Source organism: Corvus moneduloides, chromosome 2 (genome assembly GCF_009650955.1).
Source record: "Corvus moneduloides isolate bCorMon1 chromosome 2, bCorMon1.pri, whole genome shotgun sequence".
Classification (NCBI taxonomy): Eukaryota; Metazoa; Chordata; class Aves; order Passeriformes; family Corvidae; genus Corvus; species Corvus moneduloides.
Window position 1 is genome coordinate 117,364,932 of NC_045477.1, and position 25,231 is coordinate 117,390,162.

Sequence of the window (25,231 nt, forward strand, 5' to 3'; positions counted from 1 at the left end):
CCTTTAAATGGAAGGGAAGTAGGTGGAGTAAGAGATCCTCTTGACTTAACTGCAAGCTCCTGAGGCTGCTTAAAACCAAAAGAGGAGTGTACCAGGGATGGAAAAATGAGCAAATACCCACTGAGAACTACAAGGGCATTGCCAGAGCGTGCAGAAGTGCAGTTAGAAAAGTAAAAGCTCAGCTGGACTTGAAAGTGGCTGGAGATGTCAAAAACTACAGGAAAGGATTTTTCAGGATTATAAACAACGAGCGCAAACAGAGGAAAATGCTGGCCGTCTGTTAAACAGGAGAGGTGAATCAGTTGCCAACAATGCTAAAAAGCCAGAGGTTTTCTGCACTTCTTTCACTTCTCTCTTTACCAGCACTCTTGGGCCCCAGACCTTGGGAACAAAAATCCAGTTCCATGTGCAGACCTACTGTCAGTGAAGGAATTATTGGTGTGTGTGAACTATTACAGGAACTTGACCCCTACAAATTAGCCATCTGAGGGTGTTAAGAGAGCTGGCTGGATACTGTTGGGAGGCTGCTCTCCATAATCTTTGAGAAGTCATGGGGATTGGGGAATGTTCCAGAACACTGGGAAAAGGCTCATGTTGCCCCATCTTCCAGAAGGGTTTAAACAAGAATGCACTAAATTATCAGCTCATCAGTCTTACTTCGGTCCCAGGGAAAGTTATGGTACGAATCCTCCTGGGGGCTGTCACAAGTCGGATGAATCACATGATTGGGAAAAGGTGGCACAGATTCACCAAGGGCAAATCATTCTTGGCAAAACTAACTGCCTCCTAGCACAGAGTAACCTGCTTTGTGTGTATGGAACTAGTGGTGGGCATTGTCTTCCTCGGATTCAGGTCTTTCCATGCAGTTTCCCACAGCCTTTTCCTGGAGAAACTGGTGTGTTGTGTTCCAGACAAGGGATCTGTGTGTGTATGGGAGCTGGCTGATGGGCAGCACCCAGAGCAGGGTGGGAAATGCTCCTTCTTAGACTGGCTGCCTGTCACAAGTGGGGTCCCCAGAGATTGATATTGGGTCACTGTTCAATACTGTCATAAGTGATCTGCATGGAGGGATGAAGTGCACCCTCATGAATTTTGCTGAAGGTACCAAACTGAGTGGGGAAGTGGACCTGCAGAAAGGAGAACTCCCCTGCAGAAAGTCCTGGATAGGTTGGAAGAATGTGCTGATGAGACCTTAAAAAGTTCTGCAAAGACAAAGGTATCATATCTGGGAGAACATGACCCAGGAGTGAAGTGCAGTCTGGGAAGCAACTCTGTGGAAAGGGACCTGAGAGTCCTGGTGGATTTGGCCCAGTAAAAATGAGCAGTGTGCTGCTGTGGCAAAGGGAGATGCTGGGATGTTGGATGCTGTATCCAGTGGGAGGCTGAATTGCATCAACAAGGGCATCCTCAACAAAGACAAAGGAGTAATCATTGCACTCTACTCAGCACTGGGCAGGCTACACCTGGAATATTTGTGTGCAGTTTTGGTGCCCACTAAACAAAAAAGGTGTGGCCAGGCTGGAGAGGGTCCAGAGAAGGGCTACAAAGATTATCAAAGGACTGAGCAGCTGCAGTGTGAAGAATGGCTGGGAGATCCTGGTTTGTTCAGCCTTGAAAAAATAAGGCTTGGGGGGAGATACTATCAGCATGTTCCTGTATTTAAAGGGTGCCTACAAAGAAGATGGAAACTCCATTTTTACAAGGAGTTACATTGATAAGACGAGATTTAATGGGTACAAGTTACTCTTGGGGACTAACTTCCTAATGAACACAATAAAAACTCACAGAGAGAGCAGTCAGCCATTGGAATAATGTCTCCAGGGCAGTGGTGGATTCTCCAGTGTTGGACACTTGCAAGATGGTGCTGGACAGAGCGCTGAGCCAGCTTGTCCAGCCTGTGCTTTTGCCAAGAAAGGTTGGAATAGATGATTGTTCATGTTAAAGGAGAAACTGCTGCTTGAGCATTCTCACACCATTCAAGGAGTCACATGCATGCCACCTAAGACTGTATTTAACTTCTGGGTCTGGAGTCCCTTTGCAGCAGGAGTGTCCAGTGAGCCTGCTGATGGATGGGTGCCCCTTGCAGCTGCTTGCTCATACAGACTCTTGGACATACTTCCTCCTTTGAGCTTGACCTTGAGTTTTGTGCAGCAGAGACTCGGGCATTGGATTGGTAAAAATAAATAATTTAATGGAGTGGTACAGCAGCAGGTCTTGAGCTGGGTGCCTGCAGAGGGGGACCCAGAACAAAGAATTCCATGGCCTTTTATACCATTTTTGTGCCCTTACATTGAGGTATTCTCTGATTCTGTGAATGTTCATTTTGCAGACTTAAAAAGCTGTGCATGGTGCTTTGAGAAGGAGATTTGGGTGGCTGGGGTGGGTCTTGGTTGGTGTGACACTGTTTCTGTAAGGAATATTTATAAAACTATTGCTCCTTATTTTCTTATGGAGAATGGAATTACCTCTTTTGGAAGCAGAGGTTGCCAGGACTAGATTGCATAGAATCACAGAATGGTTTGGGTTGGATAATACTGTCCAGTTCCAACTCTCCTGCCATGGGCAGGAACATCTCCCATTAAACCAGGTTGCTTAAAGCCCCATTCAGTCTGTTCTTGAACACTGCCAGGGATGGAACATCCAGAGCTTCTCTTTCTTCATGGAGAGGAGGGATGGAATGGGTGCGGTGACTTGCCTTCGTCGCTCTCTGTAAGGGAAGACCATGTGTTTTGTGAAGTTACACTGCCAGAAGCAGGTGTGGGACAGGTTCACATCTGAACGTGTGAGCAGCAGCAGAGAATGCCAGAATGTATGTAAGGAGGACTATATAGGAGAAAACTCTGAATGAAGGAAAGATCCTGAGGGATCTAAGTTGAGTGCTTCATGAATTATGTTTGAACTTATGACTGCTGAAAATCAGGCCACTGTTTGGTTTTTGGGAAGTGGAGAAATGAAGCAGTCTTTTGGGAAGGCTTTTCAGAAAATAGTGTTATAATAAAAGCAAGACATTTTCTGTTAAAGGAAGTGGAAGAAAGGTTGCAGAAGGATACTTAGATGTGAGGAAGAGTAGGAAACCATGGAATTGAGTAGGTGACTTAGTGATGCAGACCATTTTGGGGTTGAGGGGAACGGCAGTGTGATTCATAGTGTTTTTATTCTTTCCAGAAGCTACCTGAATCTTGTGCCTGGTTACCATCTAAACATTACTGCTAACTTAAGTAGCATTTAAGTGTTTGATGGTGCTGGGGCCTGCCTCAAAAGATTTGAAAAATAGGGTAAACAGGAACCAAATGGAGATAACAAAATTGCAGAGTTTGTGTTGGGTGTGAAAAAGCTTAGTAAGAGTTACATGCTCTTAAGTTCTGAGTAAAACAGAGCTCTCTCCCGTTTTTGAAATAAAAGTAAGATGTTGGCTGTGTTTTCTATGTCTTTGTGTTAGACTGCTGCTTCCCTTTCCCCTCCTTATCCCTCAAGGAAGGAACAGTAAAGAAACCATAGCTTCTGCTCTTTCCTCAGGGTGAAAATGAAGGCCAAGAACTCTCATGTGTCTCTCATGACATGTTTTGCTGCCTTTAGATTTGAAGGATAAAGAAAGCTGAGCAAGTGTGGAAGATACAGATGGATATGTTGAAAGGAATAGTTGAAAGTGTGGAATTGAAAGCCTGTGTAAGGGAGAATGATGCTGATCTAGAGAATTTAACTGTGCAGTTTAATACAACAAAGTGTAGAAAGACTGTAAGATAAAGTGGAAGGAAAAATGGAGAACATCCATTATATAACATCATAAAGCTTGTCAGAAGCAACCTCTGGCAGGAGAGAAAAAGTGGAATGATTTTGGGAAGAATAAAGAGCTGCAGAAATTATGTACATTGGTTGGTAAACTTTAATGGAGCTTCTGGGCATGTTACAAATACAGTAACCAAGGGTAGATTTTACACACCATGGTTCTCAAAGCTTCATATGTTCTTAGTTTCTGGTGTGGTGCACAAAAATGTGTTGTTTTCTGAGGATTTTTAATCTCTCCTGGGCTTTAATGGTTGGAAGGGCAGAACTTTTGAATTTGTGATTTTGTTAACTTGTAAGTTTTCAAAAGTGGGAGACTACAAAATTTTGAAGGACTATCAGGTTTCAAGTGTTACCTGTTAAAATTATCAACAAATAAGGCTTAAGGGTCTTTTTTGCTACTGGAAAAATGTTTTTTACTTGATTTTAAGCAGAAATGAGTGTTCATTTGTTCCTTTTTTAATTCAGAGGAAAGAGTGAGTATAGCTTTTACTCCTTATGATTTCTGAAAAATAAATTATAGTAAGAAGCTGTATAGCTAATTTTGAATCAGAACAGTGCATATTTCTGTACTCCTTGCTTAAGAGGAAAATACTAAAAAAAAATATTGTGCATGGAAACAAAACTGGGAGCATCAGGTGGTACAGAGATGTGTATCTGAGCCAGCCTTTTCTGGTGCCTCTATGAAACCCCTCAAGTAGACTTAGAATAATGGAATATCCTGAATTGGAAGGGACCCACAAGGATCATTGAAGTCCAGCTCCTGGCCCTGCTAAAACCAAACAACACCAAAAATCCCACCCTGTGCCTGAGCCTAGATACACATCCTACCTTTAGTATAAGAGCACATGGAATTTAACTAAGAAGTTACGTTTTTGTAGTTGAGGGCTTTCTTAACTGTAGTTGCTGTGTGGAGGAAATTCATTGTTGAAATGGCTTTAATGCCTCCTGGTTCTATATGGGGAGGATTTGGAGGTGTTTATGCTTACAGCAGAGTTAATTTTTGTTGCCTAGGTAAGATGAGATCGCAGAACCCGTCAGTCTGTGTTAACTAATGAGCAGAATTAGGTCTCATTTTCTGCCTTTAAAGGTCTTTGTTAACTTACAAGTTCATGTGTTAAAAATTTATTAGTTCTGACAGTTTTCTGGGATTAGTTATATACTGTCCATCTTTGCTGAATTGGTGGGATTTTTTTCTCTCTACAGTCTTAGTACAAGTAATTTTTAGAAGTTTATTTGACATAAATAACTTGAAAGAAGTGCTAATGGTTGAACGGAAATCTGGAAAGGAGACATTTGCTATGTTAAAAAAGGTGGAGAGCACAGCAGAAGCTGCATTGTAATATGGAAATATATTGGAGGCAGATGTATTTGGGACAGGTGAAAGAATTGTGGAAGATGGTGTAAGGGTTCGTTAGGTAATTGTGGATGGTGGGGATACGATCATTGCGTAGGACTGTGATGCCTGATCTTGGAGATTGTCTTCAGTTAATCTGTGAGTGTAGATGAGTTCAAACTCTGTGAGGAAAAACGTGGAATTGGAATGTTGCAGTCTGTTTATTCCCTGCCAGTAAAAACGCTGTCATCTTAAATTGTGTTTTTATTTATTATTTGATTTTCTTTCGTGGTGGTGGCTTGTTTTTTGCTTTTGAATGGTAGAATGTTTTCCTGTAGTGCCAGTTGCAAACTTGGAGCTTGCTCGAATTGTGGCCAAAAATCTGAGAACAATGAAGACTCCATTATGTGCAGTGAGAAAGGAACGTTTGTACTACTTGCTTTTAATTGCTAATTAAGCCAAGTCCTCAGTAGTTTGAAAGAATGGAATAGTTTATGCCCTCTGCTTTAGACCATTTGCTGCTCGGTTGTGGAGAATGATGGAAGGGGTGCTTTTTATTACGATTTCTGGATGAAAGTGAAAATGCATAAGAGCACTCATTTTTCACAAGCAGCTCTCAGGATTCAGGGGATATGTGGTGCTTGTGGAACTGAGGAACAGTTTAGGACTTCTGTGCTGCTGGAGAAGGTCAGGCAACATCACCTGTCCCATCCTCAGCACTCTGGGTTTTGCTTGACTGCTCTGCTTCAGTTTCTGTATTCAGTTCAAAGGTAATTTTTATTTTCCAGACAAGCAGCAGGGATATTCTAGAAAAAGCCTGTTCATCTTTTGAGATTATTTTAATTTGTTCTTGATTATTATTTTATCTTTCTTAAGATCAGAGAATGAAGCTGCCTTAATAGAGTGCAGCACTGGTTCCAGTGCATTAGTGCTCACTTACTTTAAATATTCTCCAGTACAGGTAGGTAGGAATTTCTGACTCCGGGAAACTGTGCTTCCAGAGGGATTGGTAAGCAGATATGCAGATTTACCAACTGAAACAGGAAAACAAGTTTCAACTACAGGTCATTTCACAACTTTTTCCTCAGGGCTTTCTCACTTCCACAGCCAGAACTCAAAAATGGAACAAACTGATTTAGAGCAATTCATTAATGAGTAGCTTAAGGTCTGTCAGGCTTCAGACAGCTGGAAAGGAGAAGGAACACACTCCTGCTCCAGTGGCTTCATTTTCATGATTTTTCTGCAGTTTTTGAGAACCTTTCCAGATTCTTTTCATGTCATGGCTGAAATGAGCTCATTCTCATGAGGAGACTGCCTTTTTACCTTGGCACCTTGTTTGCCAGTGATTTCTTTTTCTAAATAAAAAAAGTAAAATTGCTATGGAGTAGTACTTAGGGGTACCTGGGTTTAAGAAGGCATGTGCTGTCAAATTTGGACAACCTCTTGGTGCTGATGCTCCCATGTGGGGCTCCCACTACAGGCTGTACTCCTGTAGCTGTGCTGGCATTTCCTCTGCTCTGACAGGAGTTTCTCTGTTGGCATTGCTGCGCCATCACCTGCAGCGTCAGAATCAAACCCCCCTAGAGCTCTCTGCTGCTGAAGGGTTGTACCAAGGGGTGTGATTTGCTTACCCTCGTGTCTGAACGTGGTGGAGCTGGTTTTTGTGAAGCAGCAGTGATGTCTGCAGCTGGGGCCTTCATGTACTGTTGGGGTACTACTTGTGGGAAATGAGTTTTGTGAACGAGAACTGCAGTGTGAGAGGAATGACCATTATTGTTTAGGTGGCAGGTAGAAAAACATTATTAAATAGCAGATGCATTCATAAGATGATGCAGCATTTATGTAACTTCATAGTGCTTGTTAAATTGGTAATTCATTTAAGTAGAAGAAATTCACATTTTCCTAGAAATTAACAGACGCTGAACAAGTAGGGGAAGGTACTGTGATACTGCCTCTCCTTCCACAGTCAGATAAAGGAGTCGATTTAGTTGCTACTTCTGAATAATTTTTGTTCTTAGTGTCAAGGTGAATTCTATTTCTCCCTGAAATGCACATTTGAAGTGAAATGTTGCATTTCCTTCCTGCACATAAATCAGAATCTTGGCATGTGGTTGGACCTCTTGCTTTTGCACATAGAACTTAAAGGAAGATTCCCTTAGTTTTGGAGAAGGAATACCTTTTGGGAGGCACAGTTGCACAGCACCTGGGATTCAGCTGAAATGAGAGGTAAAATTCCCATTGCCAAGTGGCATTTACCATAGAAAAGTGCCCATGGGGGTCGTACCTACATGTCTCTATGAGGCTGTAAATCTGTGTAAGTTATCTTGTCTTTGACAGAAGCTCCATTGCTGGTGTAATGTTGCCATCCTAACCTCCCCAGCAAGTCAAAAGATTAATTTTTTTGTGTCCCCTATCATGTTGTTGTTGTCCCCCATCCACAGCATTTTTAGCTCTGGTTATCTTAAATTCTGCATGCACCTGGCTTCCTGTCACGTAAGTGTCATGATGTGTGTGGTGTCAGTCATAAGTGTGCATGTAGTGCTCTGAAAAGATGTAGGTGAGTGGGAGACAGTCATTAATTATAGAAAAAAATAGTTTCAAACTGTTTATTTTCAGTAATACTAAATTCTCCACCTTTCCTCAAGTCTGCTGCTATACTTTGCTATTAATGTACGAATAAATATATGAAATTAACCTAATTAATTGTAATAGCACATCTTAATATATACATATCTTAGAATGATCCTCAGTAGCTTTCTCTTGGATACTGTCATACACGTATTTAGTATTTTATTTCAGTGCATGTAGCCTGCATTATCTGTGGGGAAATCCCTTTAATTTAGTGTCATCTACTTTTATGCAAGCGGACTGCAAAGACTGTTCTGTCTGAGCTCTTAGAGGTTCTTGTCCTGTGTTCTCAATGAAGGAAATGTTGAGACTCTTTACAAGTCCCTGAGAGGAGCTTTTAGCCAGGTGGGGGTTGGACTCTTTTCCCAGGGAACCAGAATTGGTCTTTTCCAACCTTAAACAATTCTCTGATACCTTGGGCCACATCATTAAATGAGGAAGTTGTTTTATGCTTATCTTCTCACATACTTGACTACTATAACCAGTAGAAGGAGGATCTCCCAAGATTTTGGGAAGTAGCCCATATTTGTGACATGAATATTCCTATTAATTGTTCAGTGTAAATATAGGCTTCTAAAACATGAAAGATTTTGCTTCCGTCGGGCTGTATAGGAGGTGAAGGAAAGACCAGAGGATGGAGGCTTGCAATGCTAAACTTGGGTTAAGAAGCCATCCCTTAGGGAATTCCACCCTGTAATGGAATTTTTTTTTCTTTTTGTTTTGAGGCTGCTCTAAATTGCAAGCCTCCTATATCTGATGCTTGCCTCACCTGGAGATCTGTAGGTCAGATACAAACTCACCTATTTGTTGCATCTGGCACATGAGGTCATGGAGTAGGTGACTGCTGGTGGTTGTGAGTGAGTCCTGGAAATGAAGGAGATGCGAGCTGAGCTTTTTGGGGGAGTTTTGAATGTACAACCCGTAACTCTAGCAGAGTTTTCGGAAGGTTTTTTTTCATTTCAGGAGAATGAAGGGATGTTTGAGAATTGCACAGTATCATTTACCTAATGATGGCTTAGTCACATGTAGTCCTCCTGGAATGTGACTGAGATTGTTGTAGTAAAATAAGGATTATTTCTTTTGTTCTTCCTCTTCGCTGAAGACTCCCTGTTACCAGCACAGAATTTTGGTGTATGCAGTGGACTTTGTTCTATGGTATCTTGTGACCTTCCAGACTGGTCTAGCAAGACTTTTGGAATCAGCAAATGAAGTTCTGCCCATGAGCATAAATTTAACTCTTGACTTCCATGGGTGACACTTTTTTTTCAGGTCTGTGATGTGCATGTGCTCTTTGCCACTGTCTGCACCTGAAGCAGAGCTGCTCATGTCACAGTTCCTAGGCTGCTTTCTGGGAAGACCCAGCTCTTCCTTTTTCCCTGCTCGTTTTCCCCCCAATACCCAGTGATCTACTTCCCTACACCAACTTTGAGATTTGCATGTCATTCTTGTCTGGTGCAGCTGCTGGTGATTATGGTGGCTTCAGTGTCCCTGTCTGTAGAAGGCAGTGCTAAATAAATCACTGTGGATTTCTTACGGCACAGAAATATTTCCTCATTTCATCATTGGCAGTCAGGCTCATGACAGTCCTCAAGGGAAAGTGTAATGTAACAGTCCATACTTTTGTGCTTAATACCTTGACTGTAGAGTACAGCTGCCATCGATGCAGCTGGAATACCAACAGCTGCTTTCCAGTGCCCTATGTCATCTTTGTGGGCAGAACTGTGTATTTCCTGTTTTCAGGACATTATTTAGTTGCTCTGAGCCTTCTGGGAGGCCTCACACAAGATTCTGCTTGCTAACAAACTATGTGTTAAATTTTATTGACAAAGGTCTTTTCACTTTATATTTTTATACTTAGCATGTCACTCTGAAAACCTGTTTTGCCAGCCCAGAGCTACAGTTTCTATTTAAAAGGTGTATTTTGTACAGACAAACTGTACAAAAATAGGGATAGTGATATCACTATCAGTAGCTTTCACTGTGATCGCTGGAGACAATGGTGGCTTTCTGATAGTGAAAGCAAGTAGCATCATGAGGACATCAATACTGAAAACAACCCTTTTCAAATTGTAAAACACCACACCAGATCTAGACTTGGGTTGATGAAAATGGATTTTAAATCTACTATTTAATTTTTGAGTCCTGTACAAATATGACAGCAGAATCTGACTGAAATGCTGCATTTTGCTGGATCTGCTGTTGCTTTTGTCATTTGCTTTTGGTCTTGTTGATAATATTTCTGTTTTGGAGAGAAAAATCGTCATTTCTTTACTTCGGAGAATTAAGACTATTTTGAAATAATAGGTGACAATGGCTGCTTATATGTGTTGAAAAAAAGCATCAAGCCTGAGTTCAAAGCCTACCAACCAGATAAATGATGCAGCAAAAAGTGAATTATGTGTCTGCTCATCTGAAAGTGGGTGGGGTGACATCTTTGTTAAAAAAAAAAAGGGTTGTGAGCCATTACTTGGAACATACATTAGAGAACTTGGGACTGTAGCTTAGTGTTACAGAACTTTTTAAAATGTGTGACCACGATGATTGCTGAGGGCCTGGCTATCTTGTAGCACGTTGGTGTTATCTGTGGAGGTCAGAGAGCTCATTCTTGGGTGCTGTGCTATGGCAAGCAGTGCGTGTTGGGCATGAGACATCCAAAGATGGTCAAGAAGCGATATCCAGTCTCATTTCTGTTGGGGTTTGGTGGGAGGAGGGTGGTGCTTGTTTGTTTGTTTTGTTGTTTGTTACCTCTTTATTTGCTAACAAAGTTACGAATAACTGTTTATTATTTTTCTTCAAAGCCATTTTCATTTTCTACATGATGTTTTGAAAGCACATCACAGAACGTGTAATGCTGCTGAGATTTGGTCAATATTCTTTTACTCTTTAATTTTTCTTCCCTGTGGAGTTGTTAAACTAAAACTTTTTTTGAAATTTTGTAGAATATTATTTCACAAGAGGGTTTTGAAAAGCGGTAGTCTTTGTGTAAAAGAAAGCTGGTTTGTATGAGGATGGAAAGCTTCGGTTGTTTGTGAAGTGGTACTGATGTACCCACAGTGTTAGTACTTGTTATATTGGAATAATGCTGAAATTAAAGCCAAACTATAGTCTGAAAGACCATAAGAAGTGAGTATGGTTCTTCAAAAATTTAATATATTTGCTAAAGAATTGCATTCCTTGATTAACTAAAATTTAAAATTGAAATCCTCTAGAGAGACTCCAAGCATTGAATCTCACAAGTATTTATGTTGTTGGAGCTAAGAGAGGTATCAGATACTGTCTGTAGGTTTTGGTTGTGTGGTTATTCTCTTTACTTACAGCACGTTTGCCTCCTGTCTGGACAGTAAGGATGTCGTAGTTCAAAATATTAAGGAGTTAATTTTACCTAAAGTTTCTCAAATACTCTTATTCAGAAGTGCCTCAAGGGCATAAGCCCTTTGCTTAAAATTTCAGCTATTTATAATAAGTATTGGTATTGGTCTGTTCTCACTTGAATAGAAATTGTTTCAGGTCTGTAATGTCCTGTGCAGAGTCTTTTGAGTGGGAACACAAAAGAATACATAGGTTTATAGGAGAGGTTGTAGTTGTAGCCTGTCCCTACACATTGCATGTGGCTGTGTCACAGGTACACGGGTATATGTAATAGCATTGTATCAATGAAAATTGCTGTCTTAAATGTGATACCAAAGAGTACTTAAAAGAACCCTTTTGTCTCTACTGTTTACATTAAATACTGTTCAGGAACCTAATTTTCTGATTCTTCAAATACTTTTTAAATTTTCAGTCTAAAATTATACATGTTTATTTGGCAACGTTGTTGTTAGGCTGAAATAATTCTTCTCTTTTCCTGGTGTTTGTCCTGTTGGTACTTGCAGAAAAGTCATACTAGCTTTTGATTTGCTAAGGTTTGAGATGTTTAGACTTCCTTTTACAAGAGAGACTCTTCTTTCGCCTTATCCCTGCAGTTCTCTTCTAATTTTATTTAATTTCTATCTTTACTGAATGCAGGGAAGTTGTATAGAATCTGCTGAGATGATATTACTATTTCTGCTTTTAGAACAGGTTTTTCTCTGTCTCTTCTGCAAGAGCTTAGAAACTGAGCTACCAGGAAGCAGATTCAGAACAAGATGGTTCCCTGCAGTTAATCTGTGGAACTGCTGGCTATCCAGTATTGTTAGTGTGAGATGAGTGGACATGGTTTTAGAAAGTGGTGGGGAAAATTAATGGAAGGAAAATCCATCAGGAGCATTCCCTGCCTGTGCCCGGGAAGTTCCTGCACTTAAATTGATGTAGTCTGGAAAAGTATTAGGAAAAAAACACCACTGTATGCTAACCTCTTTCTTTTGCTGCTTTTTCAACAAAGTGAGTTCATGTAAAAGCTGTGCTAATCTTTAATTATTGCTATTTTAGTCCATGTGCTCTTGAAGTAAATACAAAGACAGGTTGCTGCACAGGGCTGACTGCTGGTCTGACTTACTGTCATCTTATTTTAACTTTGCTGGAAATCTGTCCTCTGTTGAGCTCCAGAATCCTGTATGCTTGTTTTCTTCTGCCTTATGCTGGCAGCATATACTCATCTTGGTTTGTTGCATTATAATCTGGTCATTAATGTACATGGGATTTTTTTTTTAGTAGTTTTAGTAAGCCTGTTGCAGAGTTCAGGATCTTACGTGGCTGTATAATGTTTTACTGCTACGTGTCTCCCAGACTGCCTTTCAAAATCCATCTGAGGGGTGTGGTTTGGAGTTGCAATGGCCTTACCTCATTTACAGTTGATAAACCTAAAATAAGACCATAAATTCAGTCCAAAGGCCAATACCTTATCACGGCAAATTATGGAGATAATTATAGGATGATAGGCTACCCCCAAGAAGTGTAGTTAATATTACAGCAGTTCACCTTTTATGTTGAATTTTGTGCTACTTAGACACTATTAAACACCTGTGAAAATGGATTTTAGGTAGAGGTTTGCCTGACTCAAAAGAAAAACGAAAGCATGTTGAACTGTTGAATGTGAAACAAGTGCAGAAGTCTGACCCAGAGTCTCAAATCTCATGCCATTACTGCACAGAAGGAATAAATTTTGACAAATTTACTCCTGCTGCACGTTTTTCAGTGTAAGGGCACTGTGGAAGCGCTATGGCAGAAAGGAGAACGAAGTTGAGGTTGTGCTCCTTTGAGTCTGCCTGCATCCCCTCATCTGGGAGGCAGGGAAGTAAAAGCAGCATGAGCTTCAAACTTTGTTTTAATGTTCCACAAGACTTGGAGTTTTTCAAGTTATCTCACCACAAAAGAAGTTTGAAACATATTTTCGGCATGCTGGAGTTTGTGGAGTACTTTTCCATGCACTGGACAGCAGCTCAGGCCTTGCCAGTCAGGAGTTTTTTCCCTGTGAGCCGCGTGCACCTCGTGAGATGCCAGGTCTCCATCTGTGGCCTAAAGACAACATCAAGAAGTATTCTCTTTTGCATGTGCAAGTGTTATTTATGTTTCCAAGCTCAAGCATAAAGGTTATCCCTCCTGTTGCTTGCACAGGACAGGCCACAGGTGGTCCAGAATGATGAAGTTGGCTTTTTTTGTATGTAAGAAGCTGTTACTGCAGAAAGCAATGAAAAAAGAGCCTTTTATACTGCAGTTGACACTTTAAAATAAAGGGTTTAAAAAGATTGACATTTGGGACTGACTTGCATGCTACCCTTCGCCTTTCATGCTTATTTGAAAATGTCTGTAATTTAAATTTGATACATTTTCAACTGTTCTTAAACTTTCTCACCTTTGTATTTTTTCATCCTCCCCAGACATTCCCTGCAGAGGGATAATCACTTGTTCTCTTAGTGACTGGCATGATTGAAATGATTATTACGTGGAGATGGTTTGTGTTGAGTGGGTGATGATGGGAGGCTGTTGAGCAGCCAGGTGGAGTAGGGATGGAATGATAACAGTGGGGAAGGTGCTGTCCTTCAGGGCTTGAGTAAATTGTGATCTGCTTTCCTGTTTTGGCATTGCCCTCTGACAGAAGTTTAATCTCTTACTTGGTGTTCCCTCTCACTCCTTTTCTGTCTGAGCTTTTATTTACCACTTCTCTGGTTGTGCCCAGCGTGCTCTTTAGCACTTAATTCAGTGTCTTGCTCTGCTGTGCTTGATTCAGAGATTCTTGGGTTGCATTGCTGTTTTCCTTATTTCCTTTCTAGGGGAATTGCTTGTTCACGGTGACGCAGTGTTTTGGCAGGGATTTTGCAGTGTATAGTGGGGTGTTTATGTATATTAGTGAAGGCAAATGAAAAGTGTGTGCACCTTTTTCCTCATACATTTTCTAAAGATGATGAATTCGACTCCTTGAGACCAGTACTTGAAAAAATCCAGTCTTCCATGGAAATCAGCTTTTCCTGCATTGTGAAGAGGTCTTGTTAGTTGTGGTTGACACACTGGTGTATTCTGTCAATTCAAAGATCTATGATCTGGCCACTGAGTGCTTTGAAGGTGAATTTATCCTGTAAACAAAGATAGATTACATTAGTGACAATGAAATGGGAGACAGTGATGTGTCCTGTCCATCCAAAACCTTAAAAAGGAAGACAGTCAACATTTTAGTGTTACAGAACTTTCCTTTTAATGGAAACTTCTTAGGGACTTTATGGCCTTGGGTCACAATTTTGATGCGTTTTTTGCAGTATCAAGTTAGTTGCATTTTGGAAACTGTATTGCCTGTAAAACTGTTGAAGTTTATTCTAAGGTTTGGCATTTAGGTGTAATTGAAATTGATGTCTGCCACTGTAAATAATGTCAGAATTGATAGTTCATCTAAAGGCCTGAGTCCTGACAGCTTTAGCTGAAGAGTGAGAACTTAGGAAAACACTTCTTCTGCAGAGTGAATCCTGTGGAGTATGGCATGTTCATCAAAAGAAAAACTTCTGAACAAATTTCTGATGTAGAGAATTCAGTTATTTCTAGCATTATTTCATTTTAAATGCAAACATTACGGTAATGTATTATAAGGGACTCTTCAGAGGTGTTTGTTGTATGAATCACATTCACATCCTGGTTTAAGGAATGGTGCCAGCAGAACTCCTGATGTTCAGTGCTGATCCTTACACCTCTTTTGGGGTACTCTGTCCCATTTCAAATTTCTGGTGATGGATTTCACACCTCAGTGGGTTTATAAAATGCCTTTTAGAAGTTTGATTGTTGTTCAAGAGATTTTTGGATTTTGTCTCTGCCTCTGAGAGAGCAGCAGTGTTAGTGCTTAGAGATGCTGATTTGGTCACTCTGAAAGGTGTTATGGGTGTAACACAAGGTAAATGCTGGGTTAAAGATCTGAGTTCCATACAGTGGAATCCACATTGTGCAATTTTTTAGTCTACAAATAGACATTTTTAAGAGACAAATGGCCATTAGCTATTTTCTGTTTGGGACTGGTACATGCAATGAACAGTGTAAGATTAGTGAATTGTGTGTAAATTTTAATGAAGTGCGCAAGGTTGACCTTTAGAAATGAGTATGTTCGGGATGTGTATTGCTTTTCCTAAAGTGTAGTGACTCATTTTCAAGGAAGCTTTTTAATAAACTCATAAAATTTTATAGTTAATAATGTTTTGAAGATGAGGAAGCTAGTTTTGGATTTTCATTTATTTTATAATTTTTAACCTTTGCTGTAAAAGTTGAAATATAGTGCAACTTGAACCTTTTTTTTTTTTTTTTTTTAATAATTAAAGTTACATTTTAAAGAGTTAGGTGTGACTGTTTTGAATTGGTGGCTTCTGTTACACAAGTATTGGAGTACTGTGCTTTAAGTAGTCAGGGTATGTGGTGAGTGAAAGGTAGGCCCAACAGAAGGGGATATTGTACTTTTTCCAGTTGGGCATTGTCTAAAAGACTCCTTGCCGATCCTTCTGTTGGAAGGAACATTATCATCATGATGGAATTGAGAACTCATAATTGAGTCAGTATTTGTAGTATTCAACCAAGACAGATGGTGGTGTGGCCAAACTCCTCAGTCAGCATCCACCTCTGATGGATTGCATTTTTCTTTATCCAGCTGTTAGTTTTAAGTCACAAAATCCTCCCTTTTCTACCCAAGGTCATACTGTAGTTGTGGGTGGGGAAAGGATGGCTGGAACAGAGTTCTCTCTGTGTGGGTGGAAGCTTAGTGTCTGTCATTCTGCCTCTGTCCTGCAGAGAGCCATCGCAGTGACTTCTGGCTTAAAAAGTGAGGTTGACTCTGGAATCTGATACCTATGGCACTTGTGATGAGTATGGACAACTCAAATTTAAATCTTTGTCTTAAAAAGAGTGAAGTCTTGAATCCTGATCTTTCTAGATTCAAGTTCTTAGTAGATGGTTTAAATGTGCAGGAGGTTTTTGTGGATTTTTTGTGCATCCCGTTTCTCTCCTATAATAGAACTGGTTTCTGACATGCTGTACTTACCAGAAACTTGATCCTTTGAAGCTGGCTCTGTTTCTAATTCAGTAGTATCCCTGAAAATACATACAAGATACATGGAGAAATGCCATTAAGCTTCATACATAAGTGTTTTACCACTTGGTATTTTTTAATGTCCATCTGTGTATTGGATGTCAAATTTGATAGGCCTTGGGAAGCATTATTCAAGAAGGAAATCTTACATCCAGCTTCAGGGAAATATTAATGAAAACAGTCTGTGGTGACAACCTGCATGGCTGTTTACCCTGCAGCTCTGGGAGTCTTTAGGATGTTTTGCATGTGACAATTCACTATCAGGTTTGACTTACCAGAAGACTGTGCTGGCCAGTTCCCAAGCAATGTTTTGAGTGTATTGTCCTTTTACTTGGTGTTCAGTGCACATTATGATGCAAATGCATACTAGTAGCTAAAAAAATTTGGACTTGGACTTCCTAGTGCATAAATGCAAAATCGGAAATCTGTATATCTCCCCCACCTGTTTCTGCCACAGCAGAAATAAGACATTTGTTCTTTCCTGGAATAAGATTCACCAGCTCTGCCGTTCAGAGGTGGTACTGCTCATTAGTTGTGGACTGTATCCAGAGGATTGTATTCCTCTTATTTCCTCTCTGCAATTTCTTTTCATTCAGATCCACATGAGAGGGGAAAAGGTGAGGGGTAAGGCTTGGGTGTTTGCTGGCATTAGCAGAGAAGGGTTACAGCTCTTGATAGGAATTACTGTGGTGCTTCTCAAGGTGTTTACTGGGCATAAAGTTCTATAAAACATTTTTCTGTGCAGGCTGGTTTTCATGCACATTTGGTTATGTTCCAGTGTTGCTCATTTTTGTATGTGAGCATAATTGTGTAAGCATAATTAAGCAGCCACAGAGGAGAAAATATGAATGGCTGTGGAAAAAGGAACGCAGTATGTGGAGTGTACCTATATGGGAGATTTCAGTGATGTGATGGAAAATCATTGGGGTGGACCCTTCTGCTGCACCGGCTGTGGTAGCTTTAAAAGTACCAGCATTCTGAGACTCCTTGAAATAGTGGTATTTCAGTATTTAAAACCACCTTCATTCCGTTCAGATAGTTTTTTTATCCTTTGTGTCTTAATGTGCCTTTACCAATTCTGTATCTCCTGTGGTGCTGAAAATTCCACACTTCCCACCCTATTAGCATTAGTTCTTACACTTTCTTTATGAAATAGCTCCTGACCCATTTTCACTTCCATTCTTCTAAAATAAATCATCTTTTCCTTGTATTTTCAGACTAAGCTACCAGCAATATTATTTCTGAGTACCAGGCCACCTCTAGTGCTTGAACCCTTTTGGGACTGAAGTTTAGACTGTGCAGATTTAGTAGAGCAATTGGTGGTAGCTTTTAAATATTTTTTAATAGTTGCCTTTCTATATTGCCTCGTATTCAAACAACACAGAAAAATCATTCTGTTTAGTCTAAAACTAGGTATTTTCACAAATATATATTTGTTCTGTCAGTTTTGGTAGACATTGTCTTGTGCATATGTATGTACATTGTTCTCTATTTAATACCTCTTTTTTTCAAGCTTCTTTATTCTTTGTTTCATTGTCATTCTAATGCTTGGTGCCTGATAGTCGGTGTTACATTTCCAAAGACTGGTGTCCAGATCTAGAGATATTTGCATAAATAAGTTACTCAGATCTTTTTTTCCTTAGGTAAAGCAGGCAGCTATTAATGCAGACTCTGGCTTTAATTGTGGGTGGGTTTCTGTGTTTGTTTGGATTTTTCTGTGTTGATTTTAATTATATTTCCAAAATAATTTACCCAAAGAAAACAAAACCAGCTATTTATTTGTTGTATCATATCTTACTTAACATCTGTCTGAAACTCGGCAGACTCCTAGATAAAACTGGTTTAATGTTTAAAAATAAAAGCTAAGTTTGTCTACCAGTGTTAGCTATCTGAATGTTCTGAAGTATGAAGTAGGACATGCCACACCTCATTTGTGATGTTCTGCGTTGGTATAGGTGAGAATTGCTAGAATAAAATCAGATTTAGTGGTCTTAAATTTTAGTGTGTGGTGAACTACTCATGAGCTTGAACAATTGCTAAATTAAGGTGCTGCAATTCTACTTGAAATAGACTTACTGTGGTAAAAATAGCTAAAAAGATGTTCCTATAGTCTCAGATAAAAATAATTTCCAATTTCCTATGAGAAATCTACCACCACTTTGAAAAAAAAAAAGTTGCTTGTGTTTGTTTGGGTATTTTTAAAAGATTACCTGTAAAGGATTTTGAATGATGAAATTCCATACAAAATTTGCCATACTCTCCTGAGTCACCTGATTATGAAATATTTTCAGGGGCAGAAGAGAGATGATTCTGTTTTCTGATAATTTAGAATTTCTGGAAATGATGTGTGTGTATGTACAAGGACATTGATATTTGTAAGTTTATTTGACTGTATTTAAAAGAAATAAAGAGAGGATTGCATCCTCCAGGTGCACTCAGAATTAATGCATAGTGATTCACCACATAAGCTTAAGTCAACAAATTTTTCATAAAATCCAGTTGGTTATGGACACTGTCAGCTGCAAAGGACTAAGCTTCCTGTATTTTATGTATGTAAACTATTTTTAATATGTAAACTATTGAGTTTGCATCTGTCTGACAGAAAACATTTGTCAAGAATGTCTTATAAGTATTCTGTATTCAGGGAGGCAAGTTGGGTTTTTTTACTCTCCACTAAAATGTCACTTTTCTCCATTTAATCATTGATTTGCATGTATTCTGTTTTGTATTCTGTTTTGCAGTTCTGTGCTTCTTAAGAAGCAATATCCCTCAGTTTTCACTGATAATTGAGTTCATGTTAATTTTCTCTTGTAAGCTTAGGAATCTTGACCTTACTTCTGCAGCCTATTGTGTCATCTCTTCATCTACCATAGACATAATCTGAAAACAAAATTTGTTACCTCTTCAGCATAATCTGGGAGCACGAAAGTCCTAGACTACAGTAGTGGCTTTTAAAGAAAATTCATCTCAGCTGTGACCATCAGGCTGTGTGTGTAGCTCGTGTGCGCAGCTGCTTTTCTTTATTGCCTGCACTATTTATTCTTGTGTCCGGTTTCATGAAGCATTAGCCATGAGAACATAAATTAGCCAAAATCGGTTATACGTTACTTGAGAAATGTTTGAGGAGCATCCGTTTCTGTTGTTCTATACTAATTGTCCCTGAAATGAGAAGGACTTTGATCCTAAGTATTACTAACAGACTAGAATAAATTCACAACATCCCAATATGCCATAGAAATTTTGCAAGAACAAAGCTACAGAAGAGGCCAGCTCATGTTTTTCCTTCTTGAGGCTCGAATGTTTTGGGGTGTGAGCATATTTGTGTCCAGCATGCTGTACTTTTAGTACTCTTACTGAGGCTTCTGGATGGTATAGTCCATACGTGAAATACAAGAAGAGTAAACGTGCTAAATTGAGAGAGAAATTTTATAATGGAATATGAGCATTGCAGAGACAGAGCGTATAAAGAAGCTTTGAAAGCTGTAGTGGGAATTGCTATTGAATAAGAAAGTAAAGGAAGTTAAGGATATTGTGCCAATACATAATATGAGAGCCTTCAGTGGAGGTTCTGCTGCATTAATCTAGGTTATCTTCAGTCAAATAAGAATGATATGCTTTTCTCTGCAGAAGTAAATGAGATGTTCTTGTAAGTCGTCTACAGCTCAGAAGGTGATGTGTATCCAGGCAGTCATTGATGGGGGGGAAAAATAATTTTAACTTCTGAAGAATTCAGGCTTGTCTGATTTTTCTCTTTGCTTAGCTGAAGGGAGCCCTGTTCACGCTCCCATATCTGCAGAGCAGGAGCTGGAACTTCTCCAGGAGGTTCTCTGGGCGGTAGCTGTTGTCACTGTTGTTAGCAAATCACCTGTGCGTTTTGGTCAATTGGGGCATGGAGGAAGGGATGGGAAAAGAAGCCTTTCAGAGCATCCTCAGTGGTACTGATGGAGGGAGAAGGAGCCCAGCACGCACACACACTTGTGCCTTTCTGGTCTGCAGGTGTCCCTCAGACTGGCCGGTGGTAGATGTGTGATTCTTGCCTCAGTGACCAGCACTGTGCACGTAGTTACTTTATTTTCCAGATGGATAAAATATGAGCTAATTAACATGCTGTTAATTAGAAACATGCTGTTTCTAACCATTAGTTTAGTGTGTATTTTCTTTGTCAAGAGTCTGCTGATGTCTCTTTCTGCTTTTCACCTGGAATCTCTGCTCTCATTACCTGCTCGCTAAGCTCGTCCAGTCGGGTCACTGGAGACACAAGAAAAAGAAGCAGCAAATGTTCAATTTTGTCACCCTCCCCCAGCTTATCTACATATACAATAGTGTTTTCTGTTGTGAAATTGAAGGTTCTGGGAACTTTCTGAAGCTTTGAATTTGTGATTTTACACTATATTGTCTGCACTGAAATCCTGTGTTTTCCTTGAGCAGTTTATTTATTATCCAGTAAAGTTCAAATAATTTCTCTCACTGTATGTTACTGCCTGGTTGTTGCCATGTTAACAATTCAGATTGCTGCGTTTTGGTTCCCTGTAGTTGCCCGGGTTTTTTTTTCTATGTTTTAAGTAAAAATTTGCTGACTCAGTGTACTCCTCCATTTTAATATCATTAATATATTAAAGAGTTAATAGTTAATATTTTATCATGTTTTGCCATTTAGCCCTGCTTAGTTTCATCTTGGTCAGTCATGCTTGTCATGATTCAGAAAGGATAACATCACATTATCTTCCTCAAAAACAATTTGAACAAGCTGTATTGATTTTTTTTTTCCCCCCTTCTTTTTAGTACAGTTGTTTAACAGTAGTTTGAGTTTGTGCTGTAAAATGCAAACAATTGCAACCAGTGATAATGGTAAAGTTTTTTTCTTCATAATAATTTAAGTAGAAATAACACTGCACTTCTTGTTTATAAAGCAGAGCTGTAATGTTTCAGTGACCCCTGTATACAATATTTAGAATTCTGGCTTTATCTGTTAGATTTATCAGTTAGATTGGTTTGGGTTGGGTGTATTTATTTATTTATTTATTTTATTATGGTATATTCTTGACTAGGGTCTTTCCTTCAGGAAATGACATCATGTTAATGATAGCCAAAACTGTCATTTACTTTATGGGGTTGGTTTTGTTTGGCTTGGGATTGTTAGTTTGGGTTTTTTGTGGGTGTGGGGAAGGAATGGTCTTAAAACAGAGGGAAAAAGTAATCCGCTTCCTTATCCATTGGAATGATAAGTAGGGAACACACAAGGGTCTGGTAGGACATTTTAAAGGTGATTCTAGAATTATTTCTTCCTTTTGTGAACAGATTTTGCCAGCTGTTTCTGAGTTGGTAAATACACTAAGCCTTTTTCTTCACTATACTTACTGTATTTAAAGGTGTCCTAAGAATTGGTAGTTGAATCTGTGCAATCAGGATGTCCCCAGTCATGAACTATGATGTAATAAGAGGGAATTTGTGTGACAATTGCTTATTACTTCAGTTGAAGGTGGCAAACAACATGTATAGTAGTACTTTTTTAGTGTCATATAAGCCAGTTTCTTTTCCTGCAGCCATTCCTGTATTGGTTTCCTGCTTCTGCTCTGCTTGCCTCACTGCGAAACAGCTGCGGGTGATTATTTTGCCAAGTTCCTAAATTCTTCAGGTTTCCCTTTTATCTTCTCTCGGCCTTGAACAAAGGGAAGGAAGTGTACAATGTTGTGTAGCAATCTTCCTTTTCATTTCAGGGTCTTTCTCTTTCTTCTTGTTAATTTGTCAGTACTGGCAGTTCTCAAGGCCGACTCCACTGAATGCAGTTAGAGATCCATACAGTGTGGAGAAATAACAATGCTTAAAAAACTCAGGGGTTTTTAACATCCTTAGAATTCTTAGCGTCTCAGGATAATTTAAATGAGTTGTACAAGTGGTGCCATAGGTGGCCTTTGCAGTTAAAGATCCACTAAAATGAGATCTTCTGATTGTTCCTTCAAAGAAAACATCTACAGATACATGCAATTGTGACCTCCCTTTTATATCCATTCATTCAACAGAGACAAATTCTTACCTGTGCAGAAAAATACTTGTTACTTTCTAAAGGTCTTTGTGGATGGGTCTGATGGGGGAGAAAGTTTTTTGACCAAAACCAGAGTTAGGTCTCTGCCTGGTAAATCTGCCCTGGCTACTGGGAAGAGCAAGAGCCACACAGTGACCAACCTGCTCTTCCTTCAGAGACTCAGGGACTGACTTGGTGTTCCTGCTGAGGAAGTAACGCTTGCTTTTAGTTTCTGTTTCATTTTGTTAGAATGTGCTGGAAGAATTTAAAAAATTCGTTCGAGACAGCCTTTCCAAGTTAAGTTTGCATAAATATGAGTGTGTTGCTGATTATGTTGCAAACTGGTTAGAGGTCAGCGGAGGGGGTTTGCTTTAATGGTGTAATTGAATTGCTCTTACAGGAACAGATAACTTACAGTTAGCTGTGGCTGGAAAGGGAAGTTCTGGTGTCTTAGGCCTTGCCTTGTGCTGGCATTGGTGAGATGGCTTAGCAGTAGCTTCAGTTTGTGTTCTAACATAAAGGGAAAATCCGCCTTGTTGCAAATTGGTCTGAGCTGTGTGAAAGGCTAGGGCACAGGTTTTTACATCTCTACTGCAGACAGTGCTTCAGATATGTGTGATACGTCATTTAATGAGCATTTACTTAAAAAGGAGCTGGGGGAATGTTGTGGGTCTCCAAACACTTAAATGTTAAAGTGCGTGTGATTTACAATTTCCCTGAACATCTGTACAGAAAAATCCTGTTCCATTTGTTCATAAAGTCAAGTTCTCTTTAAACACCGAATAGACTAATGTAGCCCCATTCAGGAAATAAACTACCCTAGCTTCCTCTCCTGTATTTATTGTAAGCTACCTGTTGTGGTGTCAGTTTCTGTATGCTCTGAATTGCAGAAGACAGAATACCAATTTAAGAAAATATCCAAATATGACTGTTTTCTTCAGCAGCTGCAGCAGGTATTGCAAATCATCAGAAAAAGGGAAACCTATCTGCAAATCAACCCGTGACAGTAGTGTTAGGATATTTTGGATATAATGTTAAGATATTTAGGATGTAACATTAAGAATTTTGTTACGATTTGTACAAATCAAGAGACGAGACCAAAAAGTGGAGAGAAGAAGCCTGGTGCCAAAACCAAGATTCTGCACTAAGATATTTGCAGATGGGTTCAGCTGAGGAGCCTGATGTTACAGTCAGTACATAACACAAGTAGTGATCCTAAGGAATTTACTTTAGACTTGTGTGCTTTGCTTCTGATTTTAGGGATAATATTCTTTAGATGGAGAGTTGACTGACTGCAAGAGGTGTTCCTAGTGTTGGGAATAAAGTTAAAGGAGTAGTAGCTTTGATCCATGATGAACAGAATTGCAGTCCTTCCCGTGCAGTTTGCTAGGGCAAAGCTTGCAGCATGAAGGAAAAGTTCTGCAGCAGATCTTTGAGGTAGAGGCAAATGCACATCTAAATTTGGTATCTTCAGAACACAGTCAAACAGCTACAGTTTGAAATATGTACTTTAGATTTATGTAAACATATTTTTATGTTTTACTAAATCATTTTTATACCACATGTACACCCACAGTTCTGTAGCAGCATAGCTTTGTTTTTATTTGTCGGAACTTTGCCTCAGAAAACAGCCATAAAATAAGGCTTTTCTGAGTTTGGATGTAGGTGAAAGTATGTGATACACCTGAGTCTTGGGATACAAACTGAGACCCACTCAACAGATTAGATCAGTAATTGGGTTCTCCACAGATGTGTTTTAACTATTTCCTAACATTTCCTCATTTTATTTTTAGCATCTCTCATTTTGATGATTAATAAAAGTGTACCCAAAGTAAGTTATAAATATGGGCAAGGCTACTGATTTAATATTCAGCTTGATTCCCCCCCTCTTTTGAATCTCTAAAGTTTTACATTATTATTATATTTAGTTTTTATAGAATCTCCTAAGAAAGCTCCTCGTTTCACGGAATCACAGAATATGCTGAGTTGGAAGGGACGCATGGTCCAAATTTGATTACTGTCATGTAATAAAACCAAGGAGTTCCTAATTGCAACCAGATTTGAAACATAGACCATAAAATGGTGCAAATCATGGACCAGCTGGAATTAGAATTTGTTGGAACTCTGTCTGGCTTTTGAGAATCGTGCTGATGCAGAGGACCTTTCCTCCCATTTAAGTTTGTTAAACTGCTTCAGTTCAATGGCTAGTATGTTCAGAAAGTTGGGAAGTGATTTTATTTATTTACTCACTCATTCCCAAAGTGTAAACAGGGTCAGGAGGTAAATAGGATCATGAGTTAAGGATGTAATATGTTAAAGATCATGGCAATTATGGTGAATAGAAGGTGTCAGTTCAGTTTGTTAAAAATGTGTGTTCAGAGCACAGAACATTCTTTGTTTTCATTCATTTTAAGTGTGTGTCACTTTAAAACTGGGGCAACCTCTCTCAAACTAAAATTAATTTCTGATTGCATTTACATTTCTGACTTTGGCTTTTCTTAGTCTGCAGTAGAAGGTAGTAAATTATTTTACAACATGACAGAGATGTGGAAAGAATCAGATCTTGGGAAACACATATGAAGATACGTAAATTGCGTAAGGTAGCATGTTGAGGTCGTGTTCTTTGGTTTAGCAAAAATGAGTGCAGTAACTGTTAAATGAAAAATGAATTCTTTAGGGGAAAAAACAACACAATGAGAATAAAATCAGAGAGGTTTCTTTCTTGCCGATCAGAAAGAATAAAATGAATCCTTTTATATTTCATTGATTTTTAAATTAAAAATTGTCATGTAAGTTAGAGGTTTGTTTTGTGTTGGGGAAATCGAATGTCCACAGATAAACCAGAGGAAATTTCTATTGTTCAGTTGTTGTCAATTTGCATTAGAATCAGTGAGCTTCCAAATCTGTTCTGTCTTAAATATTACATTTCTTTTCTTTTGAAAAGTGATGCTGACTTTGTTATCGAGAGTGTTTGTAGACCTCTTGTCTTGCA

The 25,231-nt window shown here is 39.3% G+C and overlaps 1 protein-coding gene across 15 annotated transcripts in view; it reads left to right on the forward strand.

Moving 5' to 3' along the window:
• Positions 1–25,231, forward strand: part of KDM6A (lysine demethylase 6A) — a 151,929-nt gene that overhangs the window by 9,067 nt on the left and 117,631 nt on the right. The window lies entirely within an intron of this gene.